A 17,539-nucleotide genomic window follows, 5' to 3' on the forward strand; every position below is an offset into this window, starting at 1 on the left:
CCATTTTGTATAAAATGAAAGTAGTATCCTCTCTTGGTATCTGCTGGGGAATTTGTTTCAGGAGCCCCATGGATGATAAAATGTGTAGAAATACCACTTCCTCATATAAAATTACATCGTATTAGAATCTGACATATTCTTATACATATTTCAAATCACTGTGAGATTATTTCTAGTAGTTAATAAAATGCAAATTGTTATATTGTATGATTTAGAGACTAGTAAGAAGAAAAGTCTGTCCTTGTTCAGTACAGATATTGCTCTTTGTGATGCTGAGAATTAACTTAGGACCTCACACATGCTGGGCAAGCACTCTACCACTGAGCTATATTCTCAGTCCCAGGCACTATTTTTTGCCAATATTTCTGACTCATGATTGATTGAATCTGAGGGTGCACAACCCTAGAACACAGAGCGTTAATTATGCTATCAGGACTTCCTTACTTAGCCATGGGGAAAAGATTTTCACCTATGGTATAAGTCCTAAAACACATGTTACTTCACTAGTTATGGGCCTGGGGAGAAGGCAAAGAATCAAGTTACTTAGCTACCCCTACGTGACTCACCAATAAAGTTAGAAAACACTTCTGAGATATCTGAAAAGCAACAGACAGATTTCTAATCAACCAACGGGCAATTTTACAGAACAAAAAGTAAAGACATTTCCTGCTGTATAGGCTGTGCCACAAATAGTGGCACCCCAGAGCAAAGGACAAGAGCCTTAGCTGATGGCAAGCCCAGCCTGAATGATCTGTAGTCCTCCCTACACATACCAAATGTGGGAAGAGCTACATAACAAGAGACCTGGCACAAAATCAAGAGAAGCTGAAATCTTGTGGTTACCCTGCTGAGATAATTTCAGATGTATTAGTCAATGTTTCTCAGGCTGCTCATCCTACATCAGGGTAATTATGGAGGGGAATAAAAAAGGCCAGATTAGAAAGTAACTCACTAGCAGAACCACTATATTTGTAATGAAATAATATTTAAATCAAACTCTGAAAATAGTATATAGTTGTGACTTGTTGCCTGCACAGATTTTATAGCAAATTCTGATGCAAATTCATCTGAGAGTGAAAGCCTGGCCTCCGTGGTTGGTCACAGAGGCTTCCTAAAATTCCCTAATATACACTCATGTTGGAGCTGTCTCTCACAATTCAAGGCATATATAACCTCCAGGAACTAATCTTGGGGAAAGCAAGCACACTCACACCTTGATCACTCCTCTTTCCAATGATGTGAACTAAATATCTTCGGCACTCTTATAACCTCCTCTCAAAAGTTTACTTGATGGACCAGAGGAAAGCAAGTGGCTTCTTTATCTTCACCCTAATCTGCCATAAAATGTCCTGAAATTGCCTCCTCCCATCATTTTAACTATGCGTTTGCACTCAATCCTTTACTTGGCATAGTTCCCAGCATGTAATAACCCCTCCGTAAATATTTATATATATTTACTGAGTATTCACTCTAGTAGTCCTTTCATACCACTCAGCGTAAGTGCAAATAATTCATTATTTGCTTAATGGCTATCTTTCTCATTAGGCTGTGTTAAAAGGCAAGGGTCAGTGTCTGTCTCATTCACAGCTTATTGTAATAGCTTAATGCCCACCACAATGCCTCACACTTATTAAGACTAAATAAGTATTAATTTAAAAAGGAACACAATGTACTCAATAATACCTACTTAATTTCAGAAGAAATTCTAAAACAGATCCATATACTTGGTATTATTAGCTCTGTTTCACAGGTAAGGAAACTGAAGCTCCAGGGGCTGCAGTGATTTACCTCAGGCAAGCGCAAGGACTTTGAATATGTGCAACAACTGTTAGTTGGCTTCGCTCTATCAAGACTATTCTGTAACTTACTGGTTGGAGCCTGAAAATGTTTCATGTTTTCCAAGTCTCAGTTAAAAAAAATATCCTTAAACAAAGGAATGACTGTTGTCTATTACAGATTTGTTGTGAAGTTTGCTTGAGTTTATATACTTAAAGCACATGGTCACAGTAGCTGGCATACAATCAATATTTCATAAAATCTACTACTGCTGGTGATGTTACCATTATTATTAAAGCCAATCTGTAGAAAAAGTGACTATAATGAGGGAGGACCACGTGCTGAATGCTGCCCCTGCCTTGAAAATTAATACAACTTTTTCTGTAGGTGGGCATGTCTCTACTGGCTTTGTATACAACTCCTTTGCCTTAAAATTCAATGGAATATGAGGAAGATGTTTTGGCTTTTTGAGGCAGTGTCTCTCTGTAGCCTGTGGTAGCCTGGAACTCACTATGGAGGCCAGGTTGGCCTTGATCTCATAAAGATTCACCATTCTCTGCCTCCCAAGTTCTGGGATTAAAGGCATGTGTCACCACACCCAGTTATATTTTTAATTAATTCTGTTACACACCAAGTAGCCCAATGAGGAATACTATAAGCTAGATACACATTAGATTTGACAATTTTTATTATTTAGGAAATCAAAGGTTGAAAAAAAAAGACTGTCTTCTTGCTCAAGGACACAGGAAATTTTATCTTCATAGATTTGAGCAAACAATAAATGGGTATCAGAAAACAGAATAGAGAAAGAAAAATTACAACCAAGGTGGTCTCCTTTTTCTACATTCAGATATGTGGAAAAGTCAACATTTTCATAAACACTTATCATTTGCCATTTTGGGTTTTCTGTCTCCTTAGTTGCTAAGAGAATATTACATACACAGTCGCTCATAGAATATTATACATGTCTAATACCTTTCCCTTTTTAATTTCACACATGCCATTCGTATGATTGTTTTGATCAAATCCATCCCCCTCCCCTTCTAATTCCCTCATTTAGATCTGAGCACGCTGGTCTCTTATTTTCTGCATATTGGCAATTGTGGGTCTCTGCATTAATCACTATCTACTATAAAAACATTTTCTGATGAGAGTTGAGAGCTATACTAATATATGGGTATAAAGACAAGAACTTTTGGGGTAATATATTACTACATTGACTTAGGAGAATAATAGTATTAAGTTCTCCTATAGGCCAGCCACCAACTTAGGGCCAGATAATGATACCAGTCATGAGTTCCGTCTTGTGGAATGGGCTTTAAATCCAATCAGAAAGTGGTTGGTTACACTCAAAACATTCTGTCATTATTGCACCAGTGGATATATCTTGCCAGGTCAGCTGTTCATGTAGTTCACCCAGCTTACCTCTGGGTAAGTTTGATTAGTTTTCTCCCCTGTTTGCATGCATAGAACCTTCCAGCAGGATGGAATCTAGCAAGTAGGGCTCAGGTTTCCAGGTCAGTATCAGCTTGATTTCTCCATGTCCTATGACTCAATTATATAGTGTCTTCAGCAATAGGGTCTTGCTATAAAGTTCTGGAGGGTACAATAGCAATGAAAGCAGCCTGGAAAGTTTTTTTTGGGGGGGCAATTCTATGGGACTCCACTGACTAACAACTCAAATAAAGCTAACCCATACCTGGCACTGGGCTTTTATGTGATAGGCTACAGTGTCTGAGAAAGGCACTGTCCTCTGTTATAGGATAATTCAGTTTAAATACCTTTTATATATGTATACATATCAGGAAGCTTCTATAGTACTAAGGTTCCATATGATCTTTGATAGGTCTTAGTGTTAGTTATCCCTCCCCATTTTCCATTCTCTACCCTTCAATTCCATCCTCTACCCCATTTAACACTTCTGTTCCACTTTCCCCTTTATACCACCTGCATTTTATTCCCCTTTCCTTGAAATTCTCCTTTATGGTCCCTTAGTTTTCTGACTTCTATGGACACTCCAATTTAAACACACTTATCTAAAGATTCAAAGCTATCACTCACATATAAGAGAGAACATATGCCATTTGTCTTTCTGGGTCTGGATTACCTCATTCAGAATGATTTTTTTTCTTTTTTAAAAAATAATTATTTATTATTTTAATTTTATGTGCATGAGTGTATTGCCTGCATGTATGTCAGTGTGCCCATGTTGTGCAAAGGTTGTGGAGGTCAGAAGAGGGTGAAGGATCTCCTAGAATTGGAGTTACAGATGGTTGTTAGTCACCATGTGGGTGCTGGAAATCAAACCCAGGTCCTCTGTAAGAGCAACCAATGCTCTTAACTGCTGAGCCATTTCTCCAACCTCACAATGTTTATTTCTAGCTCCATCCATTTACCTGTGAATTTCATGATTTCATTTTGATTTATAGCTGAGTAATATTCCATTTTATATATGTACTGTATCTTCATTATTCATTCATTAGTTGATGGACATCTAGGCTATTTCCACTTCCTGGCTATTGTGGACAGAGCACCAATGACCTTGGGTGAGCAAGTATCTCTGTAGTAAACTATAGCATCCTCTGGGAATACATCCAGGAGTAATATAGCTGAACCATGTAGTAGCTCTATTTCTATCTTTTTGTGGAACCTCCATATTGATTTCCATAGTTGTACTACTTTGTTATTCTGATTGGGGTAAGATAAAATCTCAAACCACCTTTGATTTGCTTTCCCTGATAGCTAAGGATGTTGAACACGTGAAAAGGTATTTCTCATCACTTTTATTTCTTCTTTTGAGAATTCTATTTAGTTTCATGCCATACATTCTAATTGGGTTGTTTGTTTTCTTGATGTGTAGGTTTTTGTTCTTTGTATATTCTAGACACTAAGCATTTGTCAGATGAATGTATGGTAAATATTTTTCCCATTCTGTAGACTGATTCCTCACTTGAATGAAGGTATTCGTTATTGTGCAGAAGCTTTTTAGTTGCATGAGCTTCCACTTTGTGCATATATAGGATTTAGAACCACAATGGTTTAAATGCATCTAATTATTCTGATGCTCTCTATGTGTAGGTATACCTGTGCCATGATGCATGGGTGTAAATCAGAGGACAGCTTGTAGGAGTCAGTTCTCTCATTCCACCATGTGGGTCCTGAAGATCAAACTCATGGCTTCAGGCTTGGTAGCAAGTGCCTTTACCTGAAGAGCCATCTCACTAGCCACCTAAAACTATTTTCATTGTTATATTTTAGAAGAGAACGACAGACTTCTAGAATTTGCAAACTTATGTGAATGACCATGTTGAGAAGGCACCACAAGTATTCTGTATTTGAAATTTATGGAAAGCAAATCTCTTCACTGTGTGGTTCTGCCTTGAGGCTACATTAAATAATATGAGGCTACTTTCATCTGGAATTTGTCTTGACATTATAAGTTAAGAAAAAAAAAACAAATGCAATATACATACAATAGAACAGCATTATTTCTTTGTTTGAACACAATGGACTGTCATTGCCAGTTACCCATCATATAAAAGAATCCTAAGGATAGAAGTTTGAAAAATCGAGTAATGTTAATCTTAAAGTAAACATTGGTCTGAGATTCTTGTCTTGTTTTTTAATCATTTCATAGGGAGAAGAGAGCTTCTACAGTATTTGTGAGGAGAAACAGAAAATGTTATGGAAACATCTTTGGACTTTCACCCTGTGGCTGATATAGGGGCATGATGGTAAGCCAGCCTTGCTCTTAACTTCTAGTTTCTATTTCTATTGAAGTATGACACAAGCCACCACTCTCAATGACACTGGCAGGGTAAGTGGCAGATCCAATGTTCCACATATATTCATATTAAGGCATACATTTGGAGCTGGATAGGTTTCAAGGTGTCATTAGGCCTTAAGCTCTAGATATGCTCCTCAGACTGATGAGACTGATACTATACTATGGCCTTAAGCTCTAGATATGTTCCTCAGACTGATGAGACTGATACCATACTATGGTCATCACAAAGTTTTTGGTTTGTTTCCTGTTCCTAGATTTAATTCATAAAAGAATTGAGAAAACAATATGATATTTTCTGGTTCTTGAACCCTAATGTGCAGAGTGGTAATGATAAAGGTAATATCTTACAGGTTTATAATGCTTTTCCTATATAACAGATGTAGAGATGGAGGCTTAGAGATGGCTTCTGCAATAAATTCAATGTCAAAACACTAGAAAAGTGACAAATTCAGTACTGACACTAGTTTTCATTATGTCTAAGTATGCTGATTTCTCTTACTAATGCCAAGAGGCCTTCACAGGCCTCAAGCACAAGAATAAAGGTCCTCAACTTTACTAAACTAAGATGGCAAAACAATCTTCCCAAATTTAAGGATCTTCTTACTCTGAAATTGAGTTTCCTAAAGCTTTTATTTTAAGAAGTATGCCTTAAAAAACTCAAGAAATTGATATCCTCTAGACAAAATTATATGACAGAATTCAAATAACAAATAAAATATAAATATTTTCTCATATGGATGGTGCAGCATTAAGGGTTGATTGGCAGTAAGGACAGAAACTATTCCCTGCCCAGTAAACAGGTATCATGAAGAATTTTTGTGATTTCCTAAGCTGCCCCAAGTTCAACTTTACAGAAGCAATCCTCTCACAGTTTTTTCTTAATCTCGAAGTCTTTCCTTATCTGAAGATTAAGAGAGGACTTCCATGTGTAGCAGGGTAAGAGATACGTGGTCCTATATGGTACTATGTCAGCTTGCTCCAACTCATGTATTGCTATTAGCAGACAGGAAGTCAGAACTTAACTTTTTCTAGTTACAATGAATTAATCACATGCCATAGTCCTAGCCAAATAGAAATGTTTACATAGGTCTGGCCATAATAACTTTCTGTTCGATCATGGAATTAATCATATGACTTTAGACAAGTCTCTTCTATGGGTCTCAATTTCTTCATTTCTAAAAATTTTTATAGTTAGTAAAAGCTGCCTCTAACTCTAAAATATTATGATACAGTATCTACCACCAGCCTCTTTATTATCTTTATTATCAATGTATGAGGTTGACATTACACCTCACATCTGCTAAGAAACTAACTCCTAAAGACTTTAGTACAACAAAGGTCACAAAATAATTACAAAGCTATTTCAATGATTGGGAAAACTTAAGAAGCATGCATTTGCATTGTTCTATCCTGCCTCCTTTGTGCCACCCTCAGTCTCTAAGACAGGGTTGAAGATGAAAATTTTGACATTGAGATTCTATCAGACCTGAGAAAGAAAATAGTTACTTTTTTGATCATTTAGTTATCAAGATAATAGTTTTATTTTTGAAACTATAATCAAGTAAAAATGTCCAAAAGACTAAAGAAACTGAGTTGGGCGATTAGTCTATTCTTTTTCTTATTTTAATTCCATTGGAAGGAACAATAGGCTCTTCTTGCCTTTGGCAATATAATAATTCAGCCGACATGCTAAAAATACCACACACCAAGATATAAAATGGTGGCATTCTCTCTCTTTAAAAACAATCAATGCTTTCATTTGAGGACTTCAAAGTACATGTAAAATAAAAGTCTCATTCCTGTTGCCTGGTGAGACTGAGGCAAATCAAAGGGCTTGAATTGTCACAGAAAAGTTTCCTGGTTCCTTGCCCTTATTCTAGATAAGAAAACACTCCCAGGCAGATAAATGCTCATCTCATTTTGTATTTCCCTTCTGAAGTGAGCTTAAGCAAAATCCTTGATAATTTTCTTTATAACTGACCAAATCTCTTTCTTGATGGTCTGCAAGCCCACTTCTTCCTGTTATTATATACTTGGCATGGCTGAAAGTTTATTGTCTTTATACTGGACTGTTGACTGTTTGCTTGATTGCAGAAATTGTAGAGGAAATTCTTGGTAATTCTGACACATTTGGGAAGAGGGAACTACAGCTGAAGAATTTCCTTTATCATACAGGCCTGTGGGCATGCCTATTGGGCATTTTTAAAATTGTTAATTGATGTAGCAGGGTTCAGTTCACTGTGGTCAATACAATCCCAAAGGAGGTGGACCAGGGCTCTATAAGAAAGCAAGCCATTAAGTAGCATTCCTTCATGGTCTCCAATTCAGTTCCTATTTCTAGACTCTTGGCCTGACTTCACTCAACAATTGACTATGATGTGAAAGTATATGCCAAATAAACCCTTTTCTTTCCACATGTTGTGTTTCACCATGTTGTTTGTCACAGCAACAGAAAGGAAACTTGAACAGTTAGGAGTCTATGGTCAAGATTAGACATACTCTTGGGTTTGTTATCTTAACATTTCTAGTGATACTAGTGCACCTTGGTCAAAGCTGTTTCTCTGGTTATTAGCATCTTATTTGTAAAATGTAATGAGTCTGAAGATACTTTGAGAGAATCATCACACCAGTGCAGATTACTATGAAATCTAAGTCTTTCTCTTGAAGAACTGAACTCTTGGGATTCAATCATTACTACAGGTGGGAAAATGGTCAAAGATCTCTCTTTATTAAAAAATATTTCATTGAGATTTCATACAGGCATGTACACATATAAGGTGTTTTGATCAAATCCATGCCACTCTCTCCCCTCCAACTCCTCCCATATCTACCCATAACTTTTTTCTGATAACTTCATGTACTCTTTCTTTAATTGTATGGGGCTCTTTGCTACCCTAACAATCTGCCCTCTGAAGAGATAACCCTAAAATCTCTTAAGGATTAGATAAGAGCTCCCAAATGCTTTCAAAATTTTTGGTCTTTGGAACAGACTATGTTGCTATGACGCCCAAGGACATTTGGACTTTTAGCCAAGAAACTGGCTACTTTTCTTTGGGTTATTTATACACTAACTGCCTAGACAATTCCTACATCCTATTCTTATCACACCATCCTCTGAAGAGGTTACCCACCTTGTGGATAGAGAATTGGGACACAGACCACTCTGTCTTCTTCCATGCTGAACAGGGATGCAGGGCGAGACAATTGGAGTACCCCTTGAGTGGGTCTATCCAAAAGGCTCCCAAATTGTGTAAATCTTATCTCTAGGGGGCAAAGAAAGTCCTTGACTGGTGAATAGGAGATGTGAAGAAGTAAAGGCAAGAGATTAGCATTACAAGTTCTAGAAGGAAACTAGAAAAAAAGAGCAGGGCAAATTTCAAATGTTGATATGAGAATCCATTGGAATTTCTTGAGGAGAGCTTCCAAAAGCATCCCTCTATTGGGTTCCTCCTCATTTTTCTTTTGTCTGCCAAGGCTGGACTCGAGAGTGATGGATTCAGGATTTGCTTTCAGGCATTCTGATAGCTGTTGGAGTGGCTAGAATCAGTGTCTGTTCCCCCTCAAAGGCTTCTAGAGAGGAGGGGAAAACAATTTTGGCCATCATTTTAGAACAATAATGGGTTGTCTCCCTTAGCTACAGGTGGACACTACAATATTGCAGATCAAGATTTGAAGTCTTACATCTGAGAAGCACTTTCTGATTCAGAACAAAATCATCAATGAGAAATAATTGTCTAAGTAATTTTTGGGGGGGGCCTTTTTGAGACAGTGTCTCCCTATAGCCCCAGCTAACCTGGAACTCGCTATGTAGACCAGGCTGGCCTCGAAATCACAGAGATCCATCTACCTCTGCCTCCCAAATGCTGGGACTAAAGGCGTGTGCCACGACACCTGGTCCCTAAGTAACTTTTTATATGGACTTAAGCCTAAGGTCTGAGAAGCGTAATCCCTTGAACTCTTAAAGAAATATACTGATCACTTCACTCTTGGGTTATACTTTCCTTTTGCGTGTTTAAGACCATACAGTTGGCCCAAATAAATCGAATTATACTTAAACTTAAGGTCATTTGAGAATCTGTTCCTCAGGGGTTACATAGGCTTTGGAGGAGCCCCTGGCTCCTTTCTTTTACCAGATACATCTATGTGAAGATAAGTCAAAGGTCCTGCTTGACCATGGCTGGCTTCACTTGGCATGGAGGAAATGTTTCCTCTGAGTTGATCCTCCTCTGTATAGATTGGACACTGGTTCAAGTTCATTTGGTGGGGCCTCCAGGACCTCCCTAGACAGGTGACTCACCACAATTACAGGACATTTAAATATTTTTTCACTTATTATTTTTATTTTATGTGTATGAGTGTATTGCCTGCATGTTTGTAAGTGCATCCATGTTGTGCAATGCCTGCGGAGGTCAGAAGAAGGTATCAGAGTCCCCAGAACTGAAGTTACGGATGGTTGTTAGCCACCACGTGGGTGCTGGGAATCGAACCCGGGTCCTCTGTAAGAGCAGTCAGTGCTCTTACCCGCTGAGCCATCTCTCCAGCTCCAGTTGCAGGACATTTTGAGAGATGTTCCATACTCCCCTGTAACTTAGTCGATGTTGGAGGGTAAGGTGCAAAAACTGTTAAGTCCCTCTGACCAGATTAATATAGGCCTCAAAGTATGGCTATTAAACATCCAAGAAGTTTAGTTCCACCATCCTGGTACTTTTCATTATCATGTGCTATGCAGATAAAGCTTGGGTAAATAAACCAAATGTTCTCAGATAAAAGTTAACTAGATATATATTTCATTCTTTAAACTAGCTGAATAAACTATGACCTCAGAAATTTTAAGATTATGTATATTTTAATATTATGTAATTTTGTCTCATCATTTATATATCATAACAAACCTACACAGGCCTTCATCACTTGCTTAGGCTTTCTCAATTTTTCTATTTTGGAAAATATCTCCATTCCAATATCCTTTTAACATATTTTATATTCTCATTTTCTTTTTTAACAATTATGAGACATAATAACATTAACAAATAAAATTTCCATCTGTTGTGAAAATTCTTTTCCTGAGGATACTAAGCAATGCTCCCCTTTTAAGGTTCTAGTGTCAAATCAATGTTTGATTAAGTTTTACTTGGGAACCAAAGAATTTACTGAGCTTACCAAGATAAGTCAGGGGTTCCTGAGGTGTATAAGTGACCTGAGGGTATGCACACTGGAAAGTCTTTACTCAGCATGGGGAAAGATTCTCTTCCTAGCCTTCCTCAGATTGTATACTTTAGCACTCCCCAAATCCAGGAGACCATGTGTGATTGGGGCCAAATTACATATAGTTGGCTTGGAAGAGTAGCTGGATACTCTAGTGAGGGTCCAATGACCCTGATTCGCCCTCCTTTAATGAAGGAGCACAACTGATGAGCCCAAATGTGACTATGTTTAGCAATCAGCCACTGCTTAAATCGTGATGATAGTAGTTATTTCATGCAGAAGAGACTGCTATACAGTATCATCTTATTAAAAGGACAATGAATTTTAAAGGATTTGGTGCTAGGATCCACAAATGGGGGAGAGCATATGTCTTCTTTTTCTGAGTCTAAGCTACTTCACTTAGTATAAGTTTCTAATTCCATCCATTTACCTGCAAATTTTATTATTTCATCTTCATTTACTGCTGAATAGAACTCCATTGTGTGAATATACCACATATTTGTTAACTACTCATCAGTTGAGGGGCACTTACATTGCTTCCATATCTTAGCTATTGTGAAAAGAGAAGCAACAAATATGATTGTATAAGTGTCTCTATAATAAAATGAGCCCTTTGGGTATATGCCAAGGAGTGGTATAACCAGGTCATATGGTAGGTTCATTTTTAGTTTTTAAGAGTTCTCCACACTGTTTTCCATAGTGGTTGCATGAGTTTGCAATCCCACCAGCAGTGAGTGAGCATTCCCCTTTCTCCACATCCTCACCAGCATTTGGTATCATTTGTTCTCTTGATCCTAGCTAGTCTGATTGGGATAAGGTGATACCTTACGGTGGTTTTAATTAGCACTTCCCCAATTACTAATGATGTTGAACACTTTTTGAGATGTTTCTTAGCCATCTTTATTTCTTCCTTTGAGAACTCTCTGTTTACACCTTTAGCCCATCTTTTAATTGGGTCATTTGGTTTCTCTATTCTTCAGTTTTTGAGTTCTTTATATATTCTGGATGTTAAACCTCTGTCAGACGTGTCACTGGTGAAAATTTTTTCCCATTCTGTGGGTTTTCTCTTCACTTTTTTGATTGTTTCTTTTGCTGTACAGAAGCTTTTTAGTTTAATGAGGTCCCACTTGTTGATTGTTGACCTACATTCCTGAGCAACCTCTGTCCGATTTAGAAAGTCCTTTCCTACACCTATATGTAGTAAGTTACTGCCAATATTTTCTTCTAATGGTTTCAAGGTTCCCAGTTTTACATTGAGGTCTTTGATCCATTTGGAGTTGACTTTTGTGCGAGGTGAAAGATAAGGATCTAGTTTCATTCTTCTGCAGGTGGAGATCTAGTTTTGCCAGCAACATTTGTTGAAGATGCTGTCTTTCCTCAATTGTGTGTTCTTGGCACCTTTGTCAAATAGCAGGTGGTTGAAATTGCATTTACTCGGGTTTGGATCTTCAATGATGTTCCATTGATTTATATGTCTATTTTTGTGCCAGTACCATGTTCTTTTTATGACTATAACTCTGTAGTATACTTTTAGATCTGGTATAGTAATCCCTCCAGTGCTGCTCTTTGTGCTCAGGGTTGCTTTCGCTATCTGGGGTTTTTGTGCTTCCATACAAATTTACGGATGTTTTTTTCTAACTCTGTGAAGTATGCCATGGGGATTTTGATTGGGATTGCATTGAATTTATACATTGCTTATGGTTAGGATGGTCATTTTCACAATATTAATTCTTCCAATCCATGAGCATGGGAGGTCCTTAATTCTCCTGGTGTCTTCCTCAATCTCTTTCTTCACCAATTTAAAATTTTAATTGTAGAGATATTTGGTGTCTTTGGTCAGATTTATTCCTGAGATATTTTAATTTTTGTTTTTTTTTGCAGCAATTGTGAATGGGAACATTTCCCTGTACTCTTTCTCCAATTGCTTGTTATTGGTTGAAAGGCTACTGATTTTTGGAGATTGGTTTTATACTCTGCCACCATACTGAAAGTGTTGATCAGTTCTAGGAGTTTTCTGGTGGAACTTTTGGGATCTCTTAGGTATAGGATCATATCATCTGCAAAAAGGGATAGTTTGAACCCTTGTTTTCTGATTAGTACTCCCTTAATTTCTCTCTCCTGTCTTATTACTCTAGCAAGAGTTTCAAGCACTATGTTGAAAAGGAGTGGAGACAATGGATGCTTTGTCTGGTTCCTGATTTCAATGGGAATGCTTCCAGTTTTTCTCCATTCAGAATGATATTGGCTGTGGGTTTGTTGTACATGGCTTTAATTATGTTGAGCTATGTTCCCTCCAGTCCTATGCCCTCTAGAATTTCCCCTAGGACTTTGAAAATAAATCCATGCTGAATTTTGTCAAAAGCCTTTTCTGCATCTATTGAGATGATGATGTGGTTTTTGTCTTTCAGTCCATTTATATGATTAATGATGTTTATTGACTTGCATATATTTAACCATCCCTGAATCTCTGGAATAATTTTTTCGATTTGTGTCTGTATGCTGTTTGCAAGTATTTTGTTGAGAATTTTTGCATCTATGTTTAATAAGGATATGGGTCCATAGTTTTCTTTATTGGTTGTGTCTTTACCTGGTTTGGGTATTAAAGTGATGCTGGCTTCATAGAAGAAATTTGGGAGTTCTCCCTCTGTTTCTACCATTTTGAATAATTTAAGTAGTATTGGTTAGAGGTCTTCTTCAAACGTCTGGTAGAACTCTGCTGTAAATCCATCTGGGCCTGGGCTTCTTTTAGTTGGAAGGCTATGTATTACTGTTTCAATTTCCTTATATATTATGGGTCTGTTTAAACTCTTGATTGCTTCTTGGTTTAACTTTTGTGGTTCCCGTGATTTTAGATATCCATCCATTTCTTTTAGATTTTCAAATTTAGTAGAATATAGGTTTTTAAAATATACCCTTATAATGGTCTGGATCTTTTGGGTGTCTGATGTGATGTTTCCCCTTTCATGTCTGATTTTGGTGATTTGGATTTGCTATTTCTTTCCTTTGGTTAACTGGGATAGGGGGTCTGTCTATCTTGTTTAGCTTTTTGAAGAACCAGTTTAGATTCACTGATTCTTTGTATTGTTTTGTTTCTACTTCATTAATTTCTGCTCTGATTTTTGTTATTTCTTCTCTTCTGCTGGGTTTCAGTTTCATTGCTCTTGACTTTCCAGTGTATTGATTTGCAGTGTTAGTTCATTTATTTGGGCTCTTTCTAATTTTTTAATGTAGGCACTTAGAGGTATAAACTTCCCTCTTAGGACTGCTTTTAAAGTGTCCCATAGGTTGTGTTGTTGTATTGTCCTTTTCATTGAATTCCACAAATTCTTTCATTTCTTTCTTAATTTCTCCTTTGAACCACTCATTGTTTAGGAGTGTATTGTTTAACCACCATGAGTTTGTATAGCAACTAGGGCTTTGTCCAGTGTTGATTTTCAGCTTTAATGCATTGTGTTCCAATAGAATGAATGGAATTATTTCAATATTTTTGTATTTGTTGAGGTTTGTTTTGTGTTCCAGTATGTGGTCAATTTTTTGAAAAACTTCCATGGGGTGCTGAGTATAATGTGTATTCTTTGGTGCTTGGGTGGAATATCGAAAGATGTCTGTTAGGTCCATTTGATGTATTGTATCATTTAATTCTGGTATCTCTGTTTATTCTTTGTCCTGTTGACCTGTCTAATGGAGATTGTGGCATATTGAAGTCCCCTGCTATTACTGAGTTGGGGTTAATCTGTGTCTTAAAGTCCTGTAGTGTTCTTTTATGAATTTGGGTGCAGCAGAGTTTGGTACATATATGTTAAGGGTTGTAATATCTTCTTGGTTAATTGCTCCTTTGATCAGAATGAAGTGACCCTCCTTACATCTTCTTTGATGTCTTTTTCTTCTTTGAAGTCTTTGAAGTCCTCTTTTTCTTTGAGGTCTATTTTGTCAGACATGAGAATTGCACCCCCTGCTTTTTCTTAGTGCCATTTGCTTGGAATATTCTTTTTCATCCTTTTACCTTAAGGTAGTGCCTGTCCTTGAAGGTGAAATGGGTTTCTTGCACACAGCAAAGAGATGGATTTTGTTTCTTAATCCATTCACTTAGCCTGTGTCTTTTGACTGGGGAGTTCAGTCCATTGATATTTAAGGTTATTACTGAAAGATCTGTATTGGTTGCTGTCATTTTGATTGCTTTGTTCTCTCTGCCTAATTTCATGTTTCCTCTATTATACCCTTATTTTCTTTCATTGCCCCTGGGGTATAGTTGTTTTTCTCTCTGCTCTTTGTATTGCTTCAAGTACTCTTTGAAGGGCTGGTTTAATGGACATTTATTCTTTCAAGCTATTCGTGTCATGGAAGATTTTTCTTCCCCCCTCAATTGTAACAGATATTTTTGCTGGGTACAGTATTCTGGGCTGGCATTTATTGTCATTTAGAACTAGAAATACCTTGGTCCAGGCTCTTCTGACTTTCATAATTTGCATTGATAAGTCAGCTGTAATTCTGATGGGTTTTCCTTTGTATGTGACTTGTTTTACTTTTGCTGCTTTTAGTAGTCTCTCTTTGTTCTATACATTTAATGTTTTTTCTATCATATGTTGTGGGGAGTTTCTTTTCTGATCCTATTCGGTGTTCTATGTGTTTCCTGTATTTGTATGGGGATGTCTTTCCTTATTTTTGGGAAATTATCTTCTACAATCCTGTTTAAGTTCTGGTCGATACTATTAACCTGAAATTCTTCTTCTTCTATGACTATGATACATAGATTTGGTCTTTTCATGGTGTCCCACATCTCTTATATTCCCTTCCTGTGTTTTTTAAAAATTTTCCATAATCTTTGCTTGAGTGGTCCAATTCTTCAACTTTATCCTCCAGTGTTGATATTCTGTTTTCCATTTCATTCATTCTAGCAGTGAGGCTTTCCCCTGTTGTTTCAAGTTGGCTTATTGAGTTTTTCACTTCCTTCTTAATTTCTGCCAGAGTTTTCTTTGATGTTTTTCTTTTTTTTAATTCATTCAGAAGTTTATCCCTATTTTCTTTTAGTTCTTTGATTTGTTTGTTTGGTGTATTATTTAAATTCGTTGAATTCCTTGATCATGTTACGATTGTTCTTTTAAATTCTGTGTCCTGGATTATATCTAGGGGGTTCTCCTTGTAGAACCTTTCTACAGGACTGGTGGAGTTTTGTGGAGACATAGTGTTTTGCCTTTACATTTTATTATTCTTTCATTGTGATTTTGGCATGTGAATTTCTTTTGTTGTTTGTGATTCTAATATGAGATTTAAGTTGAAGTATGCTTCTGTTTGTATTATTTGTGTGCTGTGGTCCTTTTCTTATTGGTTATATAAAGCTGGTTAGTCCAGGATTCAGATTCTCTCGGTTTAATTTTGGAGGGAACTGATGGCTTCAGACCAGCTACTCAGGAGTACCCACAGAAGTGCAAGTCAGGTTACAGTCAGGTATACTCAGGCTTCCTTCTAAGGTTTGGACCCCTACTAGTGGGAACTCAGAGCAAAATTTGGGAAGTTCCCTAAGCGGGGGCCGATTTTGGGACTCTCAGTTGGTCTGCTGACTTTTCAGGCCCTTTGCCAGTGGAAGGCCAGAACAGGCACTCTCTGTCAGTCTGCTGAGATCACAGTACAGAGATGGATGTCGGAACCTGCCCTCTCAGGCTGCTAAGATCTCTGCTTTATCCTACCAAAGCCAGGTCCACCCTGGGGCCACCGGAGGGTCCTCAAGCAATCCCAGTTGGGGGGTTGTGTATGGCACAATTAGGGGAAGCTCACCACCATGTGGAGGTAGGATCTGGGCACTTTCAGGCAGTTCCCTGTGTTCTCAGCCCCTATGCCAGAGGGAGGCTGGAATAGGCATTCTCTGGCAGTCTGCTGAGGTCACAGTGGCTACACAGATGGAGGTGGAACCCCCTGCTCCAGGCTGTCTGCCAAGATCTCAGCCTTATCCTACCAAAATGAAGATATCTCTTTTTATACTGAGCTGTTCATTATTCACATTAACTCTGACAACATCACTTTATATTGGACATCACATGTTTTACTGTTGTGTTTATTTCAATACTGGAGACCAGTCCTGCGACCTTAAACATGCTAGGCAGAAACACTACCACTAACCTGTATCCTCAGGTCAGCATCAGATATTTAAAGGTAAACACTTCTATCAACACAAGCCTATGGATAAAAGACAATGGAAATAGGGTTATATCCATATTTCGATATTCACTTGGATATCATAACTATTCCTAGTTAATTGCCTATTCTGGCAGAGAGTTGATTTTCTTTGAATACTAGTGGATGATGTTGTGACTCATTCCATTTTAGTCATCATCCAGTTTGCCATGATGACTCATGAATTCTTCCACTGAACTGCTTTGTATCTGCATCTCTGAAAATCCACATGGTTTTCAAATGTGTAGACAGTATCATCTCAAGGAAAGAAACATGGAATTGTAATATTCCATGGCTTAACAAACTTCTATACATTTCTCATAGAGTGGCATGTCATAATTGTTAATCTACTTCATTGACACTGGAGTCACAACAACAAAATTCTTCCCATCAGTTTCTCTTGGGTACTTAGGACATTCACTTGGTAATGAGACAAGAATTCCATTAGGGCCAGCTATTCTTTTCACATTTGCTTTGTGGCTGCTCTAGGAGTGTGATCTCATAAGAATCTGGATTTAACATTTAGAGACAAGCGAAGCTACCACTTATCAATGTTACCAATTACTTGACTTTGTGTAAGCTCTACTCTAGGAGTGATGAGAA

General features: G+C 37.6%; 1 protein-coding gene across 8 annotated transcripts in view; it reads right to left on the reverse strand.

The window, feature by feature from the left end:
* The window catches only part of Enox2 (ecto-NOX disulfide-thiol exchanger 2), a 395,106-nt gene that overhangs the window by 235,276 nt on the left and 142,291 nt on the right, over positions 1 to 17,539 (reverse strand). The window lies entirely within an intron of this gene.

This window comes from Nannospalax galili, unplaced genomic scaffold (genome assembly GCF_000622305.1).
Source record: "Nannospalax galili isolate Female #2095 unplaced genomic scaffold, S.galili_v1.0 scaffold371, whole genome shotgun sequence".
In the NCBI taxonomy this organism is placed as follows: Eukaryota; Metazoa; Chordata; class Mammalia; order Rodentia; family Spalacidae; genus Nannospalax; species Nannospalax galili.